Source organism: Myotis lucifugus, unplaced genomic scaffold (assembly GCF_000147115.1).
Source record: "Myotis lucifugus unplaced genomic scaffold, Myoluc2.0 scaffold_347, whole genome shotgun sequence".
NCBI classification, from domain to species: domain Eukaryota; kingdom Metazoa; phylum Chordata; class Mammalia; order Chiroptera; family Vespertilionidae; genus Myotis; species Myotis lucifugus.
The window spans coordinates 135,444-152,469 of record NW_005871395.1 but is presented as its reverse complement, the minus strand read 5'-3'; the positions used below and the strand labels follow the sequence as shown (position 1 = coordinate 152,469).

The 17,026-nt window shown below is 49.4% G+C and overlaps 1 protein-coding gene across 4 annotated transcripts in view; it reads right to left on the bottom strand.

The window, feature by feature from the left end:
* The window catches only part of PPARD (peroxisome proliferator activated receptor delta), a 75,566-nt gene extending 58,890 nt beyond the window's left edge, over window positions 1-16,676 (bottom strand). The window contains exons 1-3 of one of the 4 annotated variants that reach the window (XM_023764759.1): window positions 16,543-16,636; window positions 15,137-15,636; window positions 12,547-12,630 (exon numbers count right to left, since the gene is read on the bottom strand). The gene's annotated coding sequence lies outside the window, so the exon portion shown is untranslated. Of the gene's footprint in view, window positions 1-12,546; window positions 12,631-15,136; window positions 15,637-16,502 lie in introns of all 4 variants that reach the window. The other 3 variants (XM_006101242.3, XM_006101243.3, XM_023764761.1) reach the window with 3 other exon arrangements.
* Window positions 16,677-17,026: the final 350 nt, after the last annotated feature.

Sequence of the window (17,026 nt, the reverse complement as noted above, 5' to 3'; positions counted from 1 at the left end):
AGGAACCAATTTCTAGGGAGACGACCTCTGATCACAGCTGATGAACACCTATCAGGACAGAGGACATGACCGTGCATTGCAAGCTGTTCCCTTGAGACTCAACAAGGTCTGACTCAGAGAACATCAGATGGATGAACCAGTTCTTTCTCATGACAGAAGCAGAAAGCAGAAAGGAGGGCAAGGTTCAGGCTGCAGTCCACTGGGAGGAAGAAGGCTATGGGCAGAGGCTCTGGGAGTGCTGGAACCAGCTCATGAGAGTATGTAATCCTTGGTTATGCAAGACATGCCCAGGGTGGGGGTATAAAAGTGAATCAAAAATAGATGGTCCTGCTAAGTGGGAGGAGACAGGGCTACCCTAGGCTTGCAGGGGACCGAAACAGGCTTTGGTCTGAGAGCAGATATACACACTGGGTCAGGGAATGGGCCAGAAAACAGACTAAATATTTTTCTAAAAGGTGACACACTGCAAGGACATGAAAGGCAAATTGTAAGTAGATGTGTTAAATATGCTGGGGCGTTAAGATGCCAAAAACGCAGTCATAGGAATCAGACACTGTAACGGTATAAACAGGGCTGGCCTGGCAGTTTTGACTGGGTGCACTCTGCAGTTTGGGAATAACCAGTGATTCTGCTGGTCATTTTTTATGATCAAAAAATTTTTAGTTTCCAGTGGCAATCACTTTGTTTATTACCAAAGATTTTTTTTATTTTTTTCAATAACAATCCATTGGTAAAAGTGAGTTCTGGCCCAGGCGGCATGGCTCAGTGGTTGAGTGTTGACCCATGAACCAGGAGGTCACGGTTCGATTTCCGGTCAAGGCATATGCCTGGGTTTCAGGCTCAACCCCCGGTGTGGGGTGTAGGAGGTAGCTGATCGATGATTTTTTCTCATTATTGATATTTCTATCTCTCTCTTTCCCTTCCTCTCTAAAATCAATAAAGACATATATATTTTAAAAAGTGGGTTCTGGGAGGAGCCACCTAGGACTATAAAATCAGGGACACAGGCATGGAGGGTTTAGTCTGTAGAGATAAAATTGAGGACACAGGCACGGAGGATTTAGTCTGTAGAGACCATCTGTACCTGGCCCCCAGAGGACAACACAGTTCAGCACAGCCGACTGATAGGCTGTCGTTGTGGAAAGCTGCCAGAGCAGCAGAACTGTCACGAGGACACTGTGCAGGGAATGACTTTTCACGCTGGGCTTACTTGACCTTTTTGGATCTGATTCTTAGAAACCCAAGCAACACTATCCTGAGGTTCAGAACAAGGAGTGGAACATGGCGGGGGGGGGGGGGGGGTGCTGAGGACCCAGCTGATGACCATGGCTGTGCCGTGGCACCAGCTCCTGTGTTCCGTCTCTTTCTCTGGCAGCCCCGGGCACCTGAGCTGAGTGACGGGGAGGAGGGCAGGCTGCCGTGCTGCTCCGGGAGACAAGGCCGGGAGGAGAGAGGTTGTTAAGAAGGCATTCAGGTGGGCGACTGCGGGAGCCACTCTGGGTAGACAGGAGGGGTGAAGTGGAGAGAAGCAGCAGGCTTGGGGCTGAGAAGGAGAGTGATAGTGAAACTACTGCAGAAGTGCCTGTGAGAGCGGTCAGCCCGCATTTCGAGGGCGCAGCACCAGACCACCACTGCCTTTATTAGTCACAAAGAGACGGTTGCTCCCCCCGCTTCTAATATTTTAAGTTGATTATGTTTACCTGCTAACATTCCCTAGGTATGATGTGACAAATATTCTACAGAAAGGAACTGAGGAACACAGGCATAAAGGCCAAGAGGTGGTATGAGAAGGGAGGGAGGAAGGAAGGACGAGACAAAGGGCCATGTGAAATAAGAGATTTTACAGTATTTCAGGGTCCCTGGCCCTGGCACTATAGAGTGGCCCCCAATCACATCTCTGGCCTCATCTCTTCCTCCCTCTCACCACTCGAGCAACACTGGCCTCCTGGCTATTCCTCTCTGGCCTCATCTCTTCCTCCCTCTCACCACTCGAGCAACACTGGCCTCCTGGCTATTCCTCAAACACACCAGCCATGTTCCTTCTCAGGGCCTTTGTACTTGCTTTCCCTCTGTCTGTAAGATTCTTCCCATACATGGCCGTCTCCTCTTTCAACTCAAATATTACCTTCTCAGTGAGACTGTCCCCAGCCCTCTATTTAAAGCTGCCACTACCATCCTGGCTGGTATGCTCAATGGTTAGAGCAACCCCCCCCCCCCCCAAAGGGTTTGATTCCCGGTTAAGGGCATGTACCTGGGTTACAGGTTCAATCCCCAGCCCCAGTTGGGGTGCATGCAGGAGGCAACCAATCAGTGTGTCTCACATCCATGTTTCTCCCCCCACCCCCTACTTCTCTCTCCCTTTCACTCTCTCTAAAAATCAATGAAAAAAATATCCTCACATGAAGATTAACAATGAAATAATTTAAAAAATAAAGCTTCCACTACCTATTTCCTGCTTTATTTTTCGATAACAGCATTTATTTATTTTTTTTTAAATATATTTTATTGATTTTTTACAGAGAGGAAGGGAGAAAGATAGAGAGTTAGAAACATCGATGAGAGAGAAACATCGATCAGCCGCCTCCTGCACATCTCCCACTGGGGATGTGCCCGCAACCCAGGTACATGCCCTTGACCGGAATCGAACCTGGGACCTTTCAGTCCGCAGGCCGATGCTCTATCCACTGAGCCAAACCGGTTTCGGCGATAACAGCATTTATCACCTGACATGTTATTTACTTAATGCTGGCTCTCTCCCCTGCCCCCATCACAACCACCATCAGAGCAGGAAATTTTTTTAAAAAATATATTTTATTGATTTTTTACAGAGAGGAAGGGAGAGGGATAGAGAGTTAGAAACATCAATGAGAGAGAAACATCGATCAGCTGCCTCTTGCACACCCGCTATTGGGGATGTGCCCGCAACCAAGGTACATGCCCTTGACCGGAATCGAACCTGGGACCCTTGAGTCCGCAGGCTGATGCTCTAGCCACTGAGCCAAACCGGTTAGGGCAGAGCAGGAAATATTTTTATCTTTGTTCACTCCCTCATCCCCAGTGCCTAGAACAGTGCCTAGCACATAGAAGGTATCCCATATACCTGCCGAATGAATGGAAGGAAGAGAAGAGAAGGTGAAATGAGAGTCAGATTTAAAGCGATCCTGGATCCTCCAGTCTGAAAAAAACCCTTTATTACTGACTGAACTGAACATGTGGGGTGGGTTCCAAAAGCAATGATCAGCTACTCTCTGAGGCCTTCTCTTCTGCTCCCAAGTAGTCACTAAGACTCCCCTGAGAGCATATTGTCTAATATTTCTGGAAAGAGGCTGGACTTAGATCTCAAACTGCCGTGAAAGGGATGCTCCTAAGATTGTTACAAATAAGAACAAGGGTTAGCCAAGTCCCTGGAGGTGGATGAGCCCTGTGGTAGTTTCCTGTTGCCACTGAAACTAATTACCACAGACTGTGGCTTAAAACATGAATTTATTCTCCTACAGTTCTTGAGGTCAGAAGTCCAAAATCAGTCCCATTGGGTCAAAATCAAGGTTGGCAGGGCTACACGTCCCCCAGAGGTTCTAGGGGAGCCTTCGTTCCTGGCCTTTTCCAGCTTCTAGAGCTGCATTCCTTGCATTCCTCAGCCGCTTCCTCCATCTTCAGGGCCAGCGGGGTAGCATCTCGCTGTAGTAGTCACACTGCCTTCTTCTGCATCAATGCTTCCTTTGCTTTCCTCTTAAAAAGACACCTGTGACTGCACTTAGGGCCCATTCAAATAATCCAGGGTAATCTCTCCATCTCAAGATCCTTAACTTAATAGCATCTGCCAAGTCCATTTTGCCCCAGAAGGTAGCATCTACAGTCCCAGGGGTTGCAGCCTGGCTATCTCTGGGGGCCGTTACCCAGTCTACCACCATGAAAGAGACTCCAAGAGTTTGGAAGAAACACAGTTCAGACCGCGGGTCCACATGACAAAAGCCAGATGAGGTGTCGTGGAGCACCCCAGGCCAGGGTCTTTCTTTGGCTATTGGTGCTGCTGTGCTGCCAATTACCTTGATTTTGGCCTTCGGATTTTGGACTCCTGACCTTCAGAACTGTAGGAGAATAAATGTTTTGTTTTAAGCCACAAGTCTGTGGTCATTTGTTACAGTGACAACAGGGGGTGTAATCCTAAGGGGTAAGGAATTCATTTCATGAAACTGAGCATTTTGGCCCTTGGAGGACTCCTCAGGAGAGAGGGTAGTTTTCTCTTCTTTGACCTGAAGCCCCCAAAGGACCACTCAGGAGTTCATCTCAGGATGCACGTGCTGAGGGTCAAGGGGAAACCATCAGGAAGGCTTTTATAGGAGGGAAAGCGCAAAAAAACAACCCCAAAAACACAAAATCATGTGGGTCAGACAAACAAGCTTGAGATCCAGGCTGGCAGGTAAGCTCTCTCATGATAACCTGGGTGGAGGGCTCTAAGAACCCGTCTGGGTTTGGAGGAAGACAGCTGTGATAGAGTGCCAGATCAGCTGGTGATGTCTGACACCAGGAACTGGCAGGTTAATGACCGTTCATATGCCACCTTACCAACTCTGCTCTACATGGCACACTGGGAGCTGCAGGAAAGGGACTTCTGCCCAGACATGAAAAGACCTGGGGCCCTCTGGCGTGGCTCAGTGGTTGAGCATCATGCCGATCAGGGCACATGCCTGGGTTTCGGGCTCTATCCCCAGTAGGGGGTGTGCAGGAGGTAGCCAATCAATGATTCTCTATCATCATTGATGTTTCTATCTCTCTATCTCTCTCTCTCCTTCTCTCTGAAATCAGTAAAAATATATTTAAAAAAAAAAGACCTGGAGAAACACAACTACTCCAGGACACTATGCCTCTGTGGTGTAGCCATCATATGGTCTCTTACTAAGTTGGAACATGCTGCTCATTGCAAACAATTTCATTCCAACTCAAAACCCTCAGTGAGGTGGCTTTGACTAGAGTAAATTTCCAATATAAGAACTATATGCTTATCTTATTGGTTTTATTGATATGTTCACCAGTGGACCCAGTTGGCCAGAAATATTTAGTGGGGAAATGACAGAGCAGTGTTTCTCAGCCAGAGGTGTTTTTGCCTCCTAGGGGACATGTGGCAATGTCTGGAGACAGTCTTGGTTTTCACCCCTGGGGGTGGGGGTAGCGGGGGTACTGGCATCTAGTGGGTAGAAGCCAGGGGTGATGCTAACACCACTGGGGGTGGGGGTAGCGGGGGTACTGGCATCTAGTGGGTAGAAGCCAGGGGTGATGCTAAACATCCTATAATACACAGAAAGCCCGCACAACAAAGAATTACCAGCCCAAAATGTCTATAGTGCTGGGGCTGAGAAAGCCTGAGACAGAGGAAATGGAACTGGAGGCAATAAAGTAGAGTTATGAACAAGGACATGTTTTAGGCAACTAAGGGAAACTGAGGAAAAGCACGCCATGCTTGCTTGTTTGGAAAGGGAGTGATGAGTAGAGCTCTGGGTTCTGGCAAATTCAGGGGTGGTCTGTCTGTGAGCAGAGTGGGCCCACACTGTGTATTCAGGCTGCTTGGCGAGTGCCGCTGTTGAGAGAGTGAACGTGGCCTTTATACCGTCCAAGCCAATGACTCTGCCTCTGAAGTCACAACTCCTAGATGAGGAAAGTGCCAAAGCAGTAATAAGATAAGGATCAAGGAATCAGAGCAGATTACAAACAAAAGCAATGAAAATCTATTTTAAATTAATAATGTAGAAATGAACTTAAGCCCAGGTGGTGTTCCCACGCCACCAGGACCTCTCCCCTCAGTGCCTCCCCATGGGAGAACCCCTCCAGAGCTGGGTCGCTGTTGGCTGTGGAGAACGTGGGAATGGTCTCGGGAGAGCCCTGTGATGACAGCACGGCGGGCAGAAGCTAGGCTCTGCACACAGGGCTGGAAAGAAAAAGCAGGGCGCTGCACTGCACTGCCCGACGCCAACACTGTTTACCGGAAGGTGAAGGCTCCCCGTCAGAGGCTGGGCTCCTGGTGCCACAGCCGGCACTCTGGGGAGAAACTGGTTGAGAAAGGCGTTTCTCCGAGTCCACCTCAGAGCTGAGCTCGGCAGGCAGGGGTGAACCAGCACTTACCGAGGTGCATTTTCCTCATTAAGCCACAACTCCACACATGGGAGCCAAGAGTCACCCAGGTCTGCCCGACACCAAATCCACACCAGCCCTTCCCATGGCCTCTTCACAGACAGAAAGAGCTAGAGACAGGCCAAGGACAGGAGGTGCCACACCCAGAGGCCAGGGCCACAGGGAACACAGAAGGAGCCAGCTCTGCTAACACAGTCCACACGGAGCCTCCTCTCTGTCTCAAGCAGTTCCTCCAAGCTTGTCCTCCAAATTCATTTTCCGTTTCCCCCTCTTGACTCCCCCCCCTTTGTCTTTCTCTCTACCACTCTCTAATTTGTCCCACTCTTTCTTCTCACTTCCTATTGGTCTATGATACTGAAACAGAAGTGTAATTGAAGCACTATTAGTAGTGTTACATGAAGTTTGACATTTCCTGCTTTTTTCAAAATAAATCATGATGCCCGGCCAGTGTGGCTCAATGGTTGAGCATCAACCCATGAGCCAGGAAGTTACAGTTCAATTCCCAGTCACCGCACATGCCCAGGTTGCAGGCTCGATCCCCAGTAGGGGGCGTGCAGGAGGCAGCAGTCAATGATTCTCTCTCATCATTGATGTTTCTAGCTCTCCCTCCCTCTCCCTGAAATCAATAAAAACATATTTAACAATAAATAAATAAATGACTTTTTAATGTACCTTGACAATAAAACCTAAATTTTTTTAATCCTCACCCAAGAATATGTTTGTATTGTATTTATTTATTTTTAAAATACTTTTATTGATTTCAGAGAAGGGAGAGGGAAAGAGAGACAGAAACATCAGTGATGAGAGTGAATCATTGATCAGCTGACTCCTGCATGCCCCACATTGGGGATGGAGCTCACAACCCGGGCACATGCCCTGACCAGGAATCAAACCGTGACCTCCAGGCGGGCTGTTTTTATTGATTTTACAGAGAGAGAGAGAGAGAGAGAGAGAGAGACAGACAGACAGACAGACAGACATCGATGTGAGAGAAAAACATCAATCCCATATGTACCCTGAACCCTGACCAGGAATCAAACCAGTCACCTTCAGGTGCACAAGACAACTTTCAAACAACTAAGTCACACCGGCCAGGGACAGTTGCCTCAACTTTTGTGAACCTTTAAATCTTTCCAGTGTATCAACATTCCTAAATCACAGGGGTGGGGTGGGGTGGGGGTGCTACTTCACCCGTGCTGTGGGTACTTAATCTATGTGGCAGATAGATCAAAATCAGTAATTTTAACAGCAACCAGAGAAACTCAAATTTAACACGAGGAAGAATTCCCTAACATTTAAATTACTGCAGTAGTCTCCTACCTAATCTATTAACCTCCATTTTTCCCCCATTCAATCCGCCTTTTTGCAACATTAACACAATCACTCCTTGCTTCAAAACCACCAACGGCTGCCCAGCCAGGTGGCTCAGTTGGTTGGAGCGTCATCCCATACATTGCGGGTTTGATTCCCGATCAGGGCACATACCTAGGTTGCAAGTTTAATCCTGAATGGGGCATGTACGGGAAGCGACCCATTGATGTTCCTCTCTCAGATTGATGTTTCCATGATGTTTCTCTCTCTCTCTCTCATCAATAAACATATCCTCAGGTGAGGATTAAAAAAAACAAAAATAGCCCTATCCGTGGATAGAGCATTGGCCTGCAGACTGAAGGGTCCCAGGTTAGATTCCGGTCAAGGGCATGTACCTTGGTTGCGGGCACATCTCCAGTAGGGGGTGTGCAGGAGGCAGCTGATCGATGTTTCTCTCTCATCGATGTTTCTAACTCTCTATCCCTCTCCCTTCCTCTCCGTAAGAAATCAATAAAATATATTAAAAACAACAACAAAACAAAACAAAAAAAACAGCCCTATCCGTGGATAGAGCATTGGCCTGCAGACTGAAGGGTCCCAGGTTAGATTCCGGTCAAGGGCATGTACCTTGGTTGCGGGCACATCTCCAGTAGGGGGTGTGCAGGAGGCAGCTGATCGATGTTTCTCTCTCATCAATGTTTCTAACTCTCTATCCCTCTCCCTTCCTCTCCATAAGAAATCAATAAAATATATTAAAAACAACAACAACAACAAAAACACCAATGGCTACCCACTGTCCAAAGAACATAAAGTGTGTAGTCCCCTCCTTGAAGCTGAACTGGTCCTATGATTAAGAAAATACAGAGGAAGTGACACTGTGTGACTTCTAAAGCGAGGTCATAAGAGACCTGACCATTTATGCCTGGATCTCTCAGTACACTCACTCTTGGGATGTTTCTGCTCAGAATCCAGCTGCCATGTTGTGAGAAGCCCAAGGCACATGGAGAGCCCACATGGAGGCACTCTAGTGAACAGCCAGCCTCCAGCGCCAGCCATGTGAGTGAGCAAGTGGGGAAGTCCAGCCCAGCTGAGCCTTTACATGACTCCTGCCCAGCCTCCATTCGACTACAGCACATTCGACTACAGCAACAGAGAGTCCCCAAGTGAAGACCACCCAGCTGAGCCCACCCAACATACAGAATCGTTAAAGATAATAAAGTACCGTCCTGGCTCATCTCCTGCACCAAGAGGTCTCCACTTCGATTCCCAGTCAGGGCTCGATACCCCAGTAGGGGGCATGCAGTAGGCAGCCAACTGATGCCTTTTTCAAACATCAATATTTCTCTTTCCCTTCCTGTCTCTCTAAAAACAGTAAGAACATAATTTTTAAAAAGATAATAAAGCGCCAATTTCACTTAGGAATGTCCTAGATCCGTGGTCGGCAAACCGCGGCTCACGAGCCACATGCGGCTCTTTGGCCCCTTGAGTGTGGCTCTTCCACAAAATACCACGTGCAGATGCTGAAACTTCGTGGCCCATGCGCAGAAGTTGGTATTTTGTGGAAGAGCCACACTCGAGGGGCCAAAGAGCCACATGTGGCTCGCGAACTGTGGTTTGTTGAGCCGCAGTTTGCCGACCACTGTCCTAGATGAACCACTAAAAACTAACTTATTAAATCTTGACCCTTAAGTGCACATCTTTTAAATATTCTGTGTAACAAAATAGGAATGACATGAAAAAGCAGTTGTGTGACTGTTTGAGTTGCCAGCTAAACTAGCCACTTTTCTCATGAAACACAATTTTTTTAAAAATATATTTTATTGATTTTTCACAGAGAGGAAGGGAGAGAGATAGAGAGCCAGAAACATCGATGAGAGAGAAACATCGATCAGCTGCCTCCTGCACATCCCCCACTGGGGATGTGCCCGCAACCCAGGCACATGCCCTTGACCGGAATCGAACCTGGGACCCTTCAGTCCGCAGGCCGATGCTCTATCCACCGAGCCAAACCGGTTCTGGCATGAAACACAATTTTCACTTGAAAGAAAAGATGAACAAATTATAATTATTTAGCCCTGGCCAGCTTGCTCAGTGGTTAGAGCTTCCCCCATGGATCACAGGTTTGATTCCGGTCAAGGGCATGTACCTCGGCTGCAGGCTTGATCCCTGGCCCTGGTCGGGGTGTATGTGGGAGGCAACCAGTCCAAGTGTCTCTCTCACATCAATGGTTCTCTCTCTCTGTCTCTCCCCCTCCCTTCCACTCTCTCTCTCTCAAAATCAATGAAAAAAATATTCTGAGGTGAGGATTAACAAAAACAAAAATTAAAAATATATATAATAAATTATACTTGGGTATTCAACCAAGTTTTTCTTGAAAATAAATGAAGTGGCAAAGACACTTCAAGAAAAAAACCTGACAGTAAAGCTTTCATGAGAAATTCAAATTATAGAAAACCTGCATCCACCACTGTGAGGTTGACAGTTTCTCAATACTTGAAGACTTAAAAATATATAGATAGATAGATAGATAGGTAGGTAGGTAGATAGATAGATAGATAGATAGATAGATAGATAATTGATTTCAGAGAGGAAGAGAGAGAGAAACATCAATGATGAGAGTGAATAATTTATCGGCTGCCTTCTGCGCGCCCCCTACTGGGAATTAAGCCCGCAACCCAGGCATGTGCTCTTGACTGAAATTGAGCCAGGGACCCTTCAGTCCACAGTCTTAATGTCACAAAGCATAAAAAGTTTGTTGATGACCAGCTGGTGTGGCTCAGTGGTTGAGCATCAACCTATGCACCAGGAGGTCACGGTTCGAGTCCCAGTCGGGGCACATGCCCAGGTTGCGGGCTCCATCCCCAGTAGGGGACATGCAGGAGGCAGCCAATCGATGATTCTCTCTCATCATTGATGTTTCTATCTCTCTCTCTCCCTCTCCCTTTCTCTCTGAAATCAATAAAAATATATTTTTTAAAAAGTTTGTCGATAAGGTTTTAGACTCCACATTACGACTAACCTTTAAGATTATCCTACCACTTGTCAAGTTTTGTTATCGCATCAAAGAATAGCCACAATTACTGCAAAATATATTAAAATAACCCTCTCATTCTCAACTATGTATCTGTATCAAAAAAAATTTTTTTTTCATATCCTTCCAATAAGACATATTTTAAGAGATTGGACATAGAAGCAGTTATAAAAACACAGCTGCCTTCAATTAGATTAGGCATTAAGAGATTAGCAAAAATGTAAAACTATGTCACTCCTCACAACTTTTTTGTTTTAAAAAACAGCTATTTTTCATTAAAATTTTCATCTGTGATAAATGTAATGGGTTTTATTATTATTATTATAGTAAATGACTTAATAAATTAGTAATTCTTAGAAATTCCTAAGTTTTCATTTTTAGCTTGGTAATAAACAAAAGTTCTTGGGGCCCTTAATAAATCTTAAGAATGTAAAAGGGTTTCAAGGCCAAAAAGCTTGAGAATCACTGTTTAACAATATTCTAAAGCTGACTACAAAATAAACCAACTTTCTTTCAAAGTGCAATCTGAGCTCAGCTTCTTCAGGGACAAAGCCAGTCCTCAGTGGTGACTTGCTCCTCTCAGTGAGTACCCATGAGCGGCATGTTCTCAGAACCCACCAGCTCCCTAATGTCTTAAACATCTTTGTGTGCATACATCTTCTCTCCCCAACAGGTTCCACACACCTGGGGCGTGAGACCATGTGTGAAACATCTGTCACAGCTCCTGGCCCACAAAAGTGCCTCAGAGAGGAAAGACTAAGATGACAACACCAGTTTTGTAGATTAACACTGAAAAAAACCTGATAAAGCTATAGGCTTACCTTTGCCAGGGGAAACTGAAAAAGAAAAATTTTAGCTGAGACTGGGAGCACACAGCTCAGGGATGAACTGGACAATTGACCCGTGGACAAGTATGCTACTGCCACTATGGCTAGCTGCTGCTGCTGAAACAAGTGATAAAGCAAATCAACTCAACTCAGTAGCTCTTCCTGCTCAGGGGAACTCCTACTTCAACCCTTCTCAGGGAACCTCAGAGGCCTCCCCAACCCCCTCCTTCCTCCTTCCCATTTCCTTCAGAGGAAAGGACTTGGTGTGGGTTTGAGAACAGGAGTGGCCCCTGCCTGAGGGTCTTCCTGCAAGATCCACAAACAACCTGACCCCCACAAAAAGACAGGCACATGGGCTCAGCACCCTGTTTGGCAACAGGAAAACCCGCTGGGTGTTGAAGGCGGGGGAAAGGGAAGTGAAGCCTGTAAACAGCTACTGGAACCATTAAAACCTGGAGATTAAAACAAATCAGACAGAAGCCCCATGTTACCCCTGGCCCCCCCCGCAGGGACCCCATCACAGCCCAGCCTCCCAAAGAGCTGGGACAATGAACATCGAATTCCCTGGAGCTCCCCTCGGAGAATTTGTAAAACCTGCCAGGCATCCAGAGAACAGGGAAACAGCAATGGGAAGCCCAGAGCATTGTTCAGACTCTGGTAAGGACCCACCACCCCAGCAGACATGGAAGGAACAATTCTGTGTATTATGCCCAGCTCTCATATATGCCAGCAAATACCGACCCATGAGACAGGGATTGATTCTGTTTTTTTACTATCATCCTTTCCCAATGCCGGTACTGTGCCTGGCACGTAGTAGACACTCCAAAATGTTTAATGCACAAATGAAAGAGAATGATGAACACCATCTTTGTGGCCTGGCACCTATATGGGCAGAGAGAAAGTGTGTGCATTTATTCACTCAACAAATATTTATTTAGCATCTTCTATGCCAGACACTGTCCTAGACACAATAGCAAACAAAATAAGTCCCTGTCCTTGTGGAGTTTATGTTTAGTGGTTGTAAAGGTGAAAATCTCAACGCTCCCCAAAAAACTATGTTAAGTCATAGACATGCAATAATTGTTTAGTAAGCGTCTGCTATGTGCAAGTGATGAGTACCAGGCGTTATGACAGGCACCTGGGATCTGGGACTCAGTCCTAGTGAAATTATTTCATCTTCTAGACCAGGACCCTGTATCGGAATGTGTGTGCCAGCTGTTAGAGGCCCCTGGGTAAGGAAAACGTGATTACCTCTTTGGCGCATCTGTCCTCATCTGTCGGTGAGCAGAAGCCACTGCGTGAGTACCACGTACATGCCCAAAACACCACACAACACTGCAGGATAGAAAGAAACCCAACATCTTTAGCTGAGAGATGCCGGAGTCAGAAAAGCAGCTCTAATATCTATAATAATAAAAGCGTAATATGCTAATTAGACTAGATGTCCTTCCGGATGACCTTCCGGACGAAGCCAGGGCTGGGAGGGAAGCCGGTGCCGCAGCCAGGGGAAAGAAGGCCTACTCTTGCAGGCTTTTCATGCATCGGGCCTGCTGTGTTATAATAAAACACTAGGACGGACACGTGCCCAGGTTGTGGGCTTGATCCCCAATAGGGGCATGCAGGAGGCAGCCAACCGATATTTCTTTCTCATCCATGTTTCTATTTCTCTTTCTTCCTTCCCCTCTCTCTAAAATCTATAACACATTTAAAAAAAAAATAGACACTAGGGCTCAAAGAGTGCTCCTAAGGCAAGCGGGCTCCTCCTCTGTCCCTCATACCCACCCCCACCCCCCCCTGAGATGTTGTTATTCTGAGCCTACGTAGCAAGCATTTCCCAATCCTGGAAGTAGTCTGCTCATTTCCAAGTAAGAAGACACTGGCTCTGCTGACTGTACCGGGTGGGGCAGAAGGAGCTGGCAAGATGAAGGAGGTGCTAGAGCCCAACACTTCGGATGGTTAACAACTCATAAAGGAGATGCCCTGAGTCATGCCTGATTCCTTGACCAAAACCCCATGGAGACAGGACCGGGGTCACACCCCAATCACCAGCCTCTGAGCTATGAAGGCCAGGAACTATCTCCCAAGCGAGAAGACCCACATGTCTGAAATCTGATGCGATGGGACATTTCCTCCCTGCCAGCAAGTGCCCAGCTCCCCTCGGACACCGTGTAACTCAGCTGCTTCAAGTAACTCCTCCCCTAGATCCAAAGGCACAGAAACGTGCTCAGGACATCAAACCATCAACAAGCAGCAGCCACTGGGCAATCCGGGACAACACAGCACAGACAAGGGCATCACGCACAGAACTTCTGACGTGACACAAACAAGAGCCTGGCAGGACCGACGAAGTCCATGGAGATGCTACGTATGGAACTCTGGGCTGTAGGACAGCTCCTGGCATTTCCAGGAGGGCCCACAATTAGCCTCCCAGATGCCAGGAAACACCCTGGCAGGGGAGCCTCAGGGACAGGATGGAGCTGAAGCCTTCAGAAGAGCCAGGCCCACTCCTCCTGAGAGAGAGGAGCTGCAGTCCCAGGACACGCCAGCATCTGCAGGCCCTGAAGACAGCTTGCCTGGCAGCCAGGACAGCTGCCCTCTACCCAAAGCAGGGGCCTGGTAGCTTCCCAGGCCAGCATCCAACACTGGCTGTCCTCTCACCAGGTCGGGGGAGGGATCTCAGGGACCACGGGTGGAGGTGGCAGGCTGAGTAAGGGCAATTCTTCCTCAGTGGGCTGAGGCACACCCCAAAGAGGGAAAAAGTGGTGGTGGAGAGGCAGGGAGAAAGGCAGCCAAATGAAAGAGTGGCTCAGTATACTTAGCTCATTCAACCAGAAGCGATGGGCTACACCATCTGTAGATACTGTCAGAGGCCCATCTGCTCACACCTTTGAGAAAGAGGCAGGCTGACCCTGACTCTGTAAAAATCACTAAATGGGAACTTGGGGACGGACAATCGTAACTTCCCACGTAGAAAACGACAGCGTGAGCAAACTGCAGGAAGCTATCGGCCAGGGCTGCTGGTGCCCAAGCTGCTCCACAAGGAGTGGGCTTGACCTCTTCCCAAGCCCTCTCACCTACCCCCTCAGTGGGGAGTGCAGGTGAGCAAAGACAGAGGAGTAGCAAACTGCTCAGGGGCAGGCAAAACCCTTGGGAGCCTGAGATTAGACTAAATAACTGCCAAACCCACAACCTCAACTTCATTAGAATGACCCATCCAAATCCTGTTTTTCATAGAACAAGGGACCCCTTTTGGTCCATTCTGCCCAAATCCCCCCAACTGCTGCTTAAGAGGGGGCTCAGGGGTCAGTGGAGAGGGGACTGGCTCAGCCATCCTGGATCCTATTTCTTCCACAGAAAAGTTCAGTGCACAAGAGGATTCCAAAACTTGAAGTCTGGCCTAGCTAGTTCAGTTGGCTCTCCACCAAAGCCCCTGAAAGTTGCCAATTCTGTGTCCAATTCTGGCTCAAAGACAGAGAGCACGATCCTCAAAAGAGAAGACCTAGAAACCCAGAGCCACGTGAAACAACAGGCCCTCGTTTCTGAACGTGAGAGTGGGTCACGCTTTCTGAATCTTCCAAGACCAGATCGGGCAGAAACAGGGGCCTGTATGTTACTTCCTGACGATCTCTCTAGGGTACCAACTCCAAATAAAGGAGTTCAGGTGGAAGACGTCTGAAAAGAACTTTCTGCCTGGCGAGAAGGTTACATACCCCGACACACCACAAAGGTGGTGGGCTCTCTGGCCCCAGACAGAATCGTCTCTGTGACTAGAAGCGACTGAAGCTCTTGCCACAGTCTGACTAACGCCGTCCCAGACCGCCTGGGCAGACAGTGACCTGACCTTTGATGTAACGCCTGGGCAAAGGGAACAGAACTTCAGTGTCCACTTCCCTCTTGGATCCACAGGAAGTTAAGCTCCCAAGGAAAATGCAGGGAGAAACTTCAAAAGAACCCGCTCAATGAGGGCTGGGAATCAGAGGCCCTGACGCAGTCCGTGGATCAGAGATGCACGAGGGAAAGTCAGCAGCTGGCTCAAGCCATCACCAGCAAAAGGGACAGAGGTCTGCCAGCCCCGGAGCTATCAGGCGGCAATCTGTTTAAAACTCAAACAGGAAAAACACTGTCTGGAGTCAGCACAGAGGGAAAAGGTTGAGAACCACAGGTCCGAAGGTGGGAGTCAGGGCTGCCATGGACTGGGGTATCACGATGTGCATGTGTTCAGTACATCCAGAGTGGAAAGACGCGCAGCCCTGTTTCCTGGAAGGGGAAAAGAGCTGGACGAGGCCTCCAGCCACGCCTGGCGCACGCCCAACTCGGCAGCCAGTCTCTTCCCAAGGGTTCCTGGAAGTCAACAGGCCCATAAAGAAGTATTACAGCTGAGATGAGAAGAACGATCTACAAACTGCACATCATCCCTGATGCAACACCCCAGTAAATTCTCCCACGAAGACATAACCTGCTCTTTATCTCCGACATTCAATGCTCCTCACCCCCCTGCTAACTCAGCTGCAGGTCAAGGGGGAAGCACAGTAGTGTGTGAGCTAATGCTTCTCCCTGAGGCAAGGCCCTGGGAGGGAAGGGGTGAGAGGGGCAAAAGCAGGGCCTCTGAGAGGAGCCGGGCAGGAGAGGCTTAGGCAGACAGGTAAGCAGCCCGGGGCTGAAGAAGCCTGTAACCCCGCGAGGGAGACGAGGAGGAGCCCCAATACTGAGAGGGGCAGGCAGCGGGGGACGGAGGGGACAGGGATGGAACAGAGCAAAGACTGAGGGCAAGGATGGAAGGACGAAGGCCGGGGACAAGGATAACCAGGGAAGATCCCCAAGGAGACCCCGGGCAGAGGGCAATGCATCTGGGGACACCGGAGAAGAGACGAAGGAAGGTCAGGGGCCAGGGTGGGGAGCGGGAGACCACCCGAGCCTGAGCCCGGGCTCTCCCAACACTGACGCGGGAGGAGACGGGGCCACGAGGCCCAAGTGGGGTCACAGTCGGGTGCGGAGGCCTGCAGCTGGGCTCAGACAGCGGTGAGGGTCCCAAGAACTGGGGCACAGGGGCGCCAGGCAGCAACGGGCCACCGCAGACCGGCCCGAGTCCGAGCGTCGGGGAGGCGGCGGCGGCTCGGTCCCCGGACCCCGGCTGCTGTTCCCGCCCCCACTTCCCCTCCGGCCTGGCGTCCCGGCGGCGTGGGCGCTTCGCCCGGACCGCCGCTTACCTCCGCTGCGTGCCGACCCGCCTCCCCGACCCGGACTGACCTGTCCCGGCCGCCTCTCGCGCCGCCGCCGCCGTCCCGCAGGCTCCTCCGGCTCCTGCCAAAACTTTTCCCATTAATCCCAGCTCCGCCGCGGCCGGGCGTCACACGCAGCGCCGCCCCGCCCCGCCCCCGCGGGCGTGACGTCACCGCGCAGCTCGGCTTCACCCCCCCCTTCCCACGCCCCTTTCCGCCCGAGCCAGCCAATCACCGCGCCTCCTGGAGGCTCCGCTGATCCTGCCACTCCGCCCACCGCACGCCTCTTTGGCCGCTGCAGCGCCCTCTGGTGCCGGATGCGGCCGCGGCCGCTTAGGGAGGAGCTGGGAGGGAGCTCCAGGCCAGCGAAACAGGTCGAGCAAGTGTGTATCGCTAAAGGGAATTTAAAGCTGGAGGGAACTAGGGGTCATCTGGTCTAGCCTCCTCATCCTCCAGTGGAGAGAAGGTGCGTGACTTGCTGCAGGAAGCAACAGAACCCGACTCTTCAGACT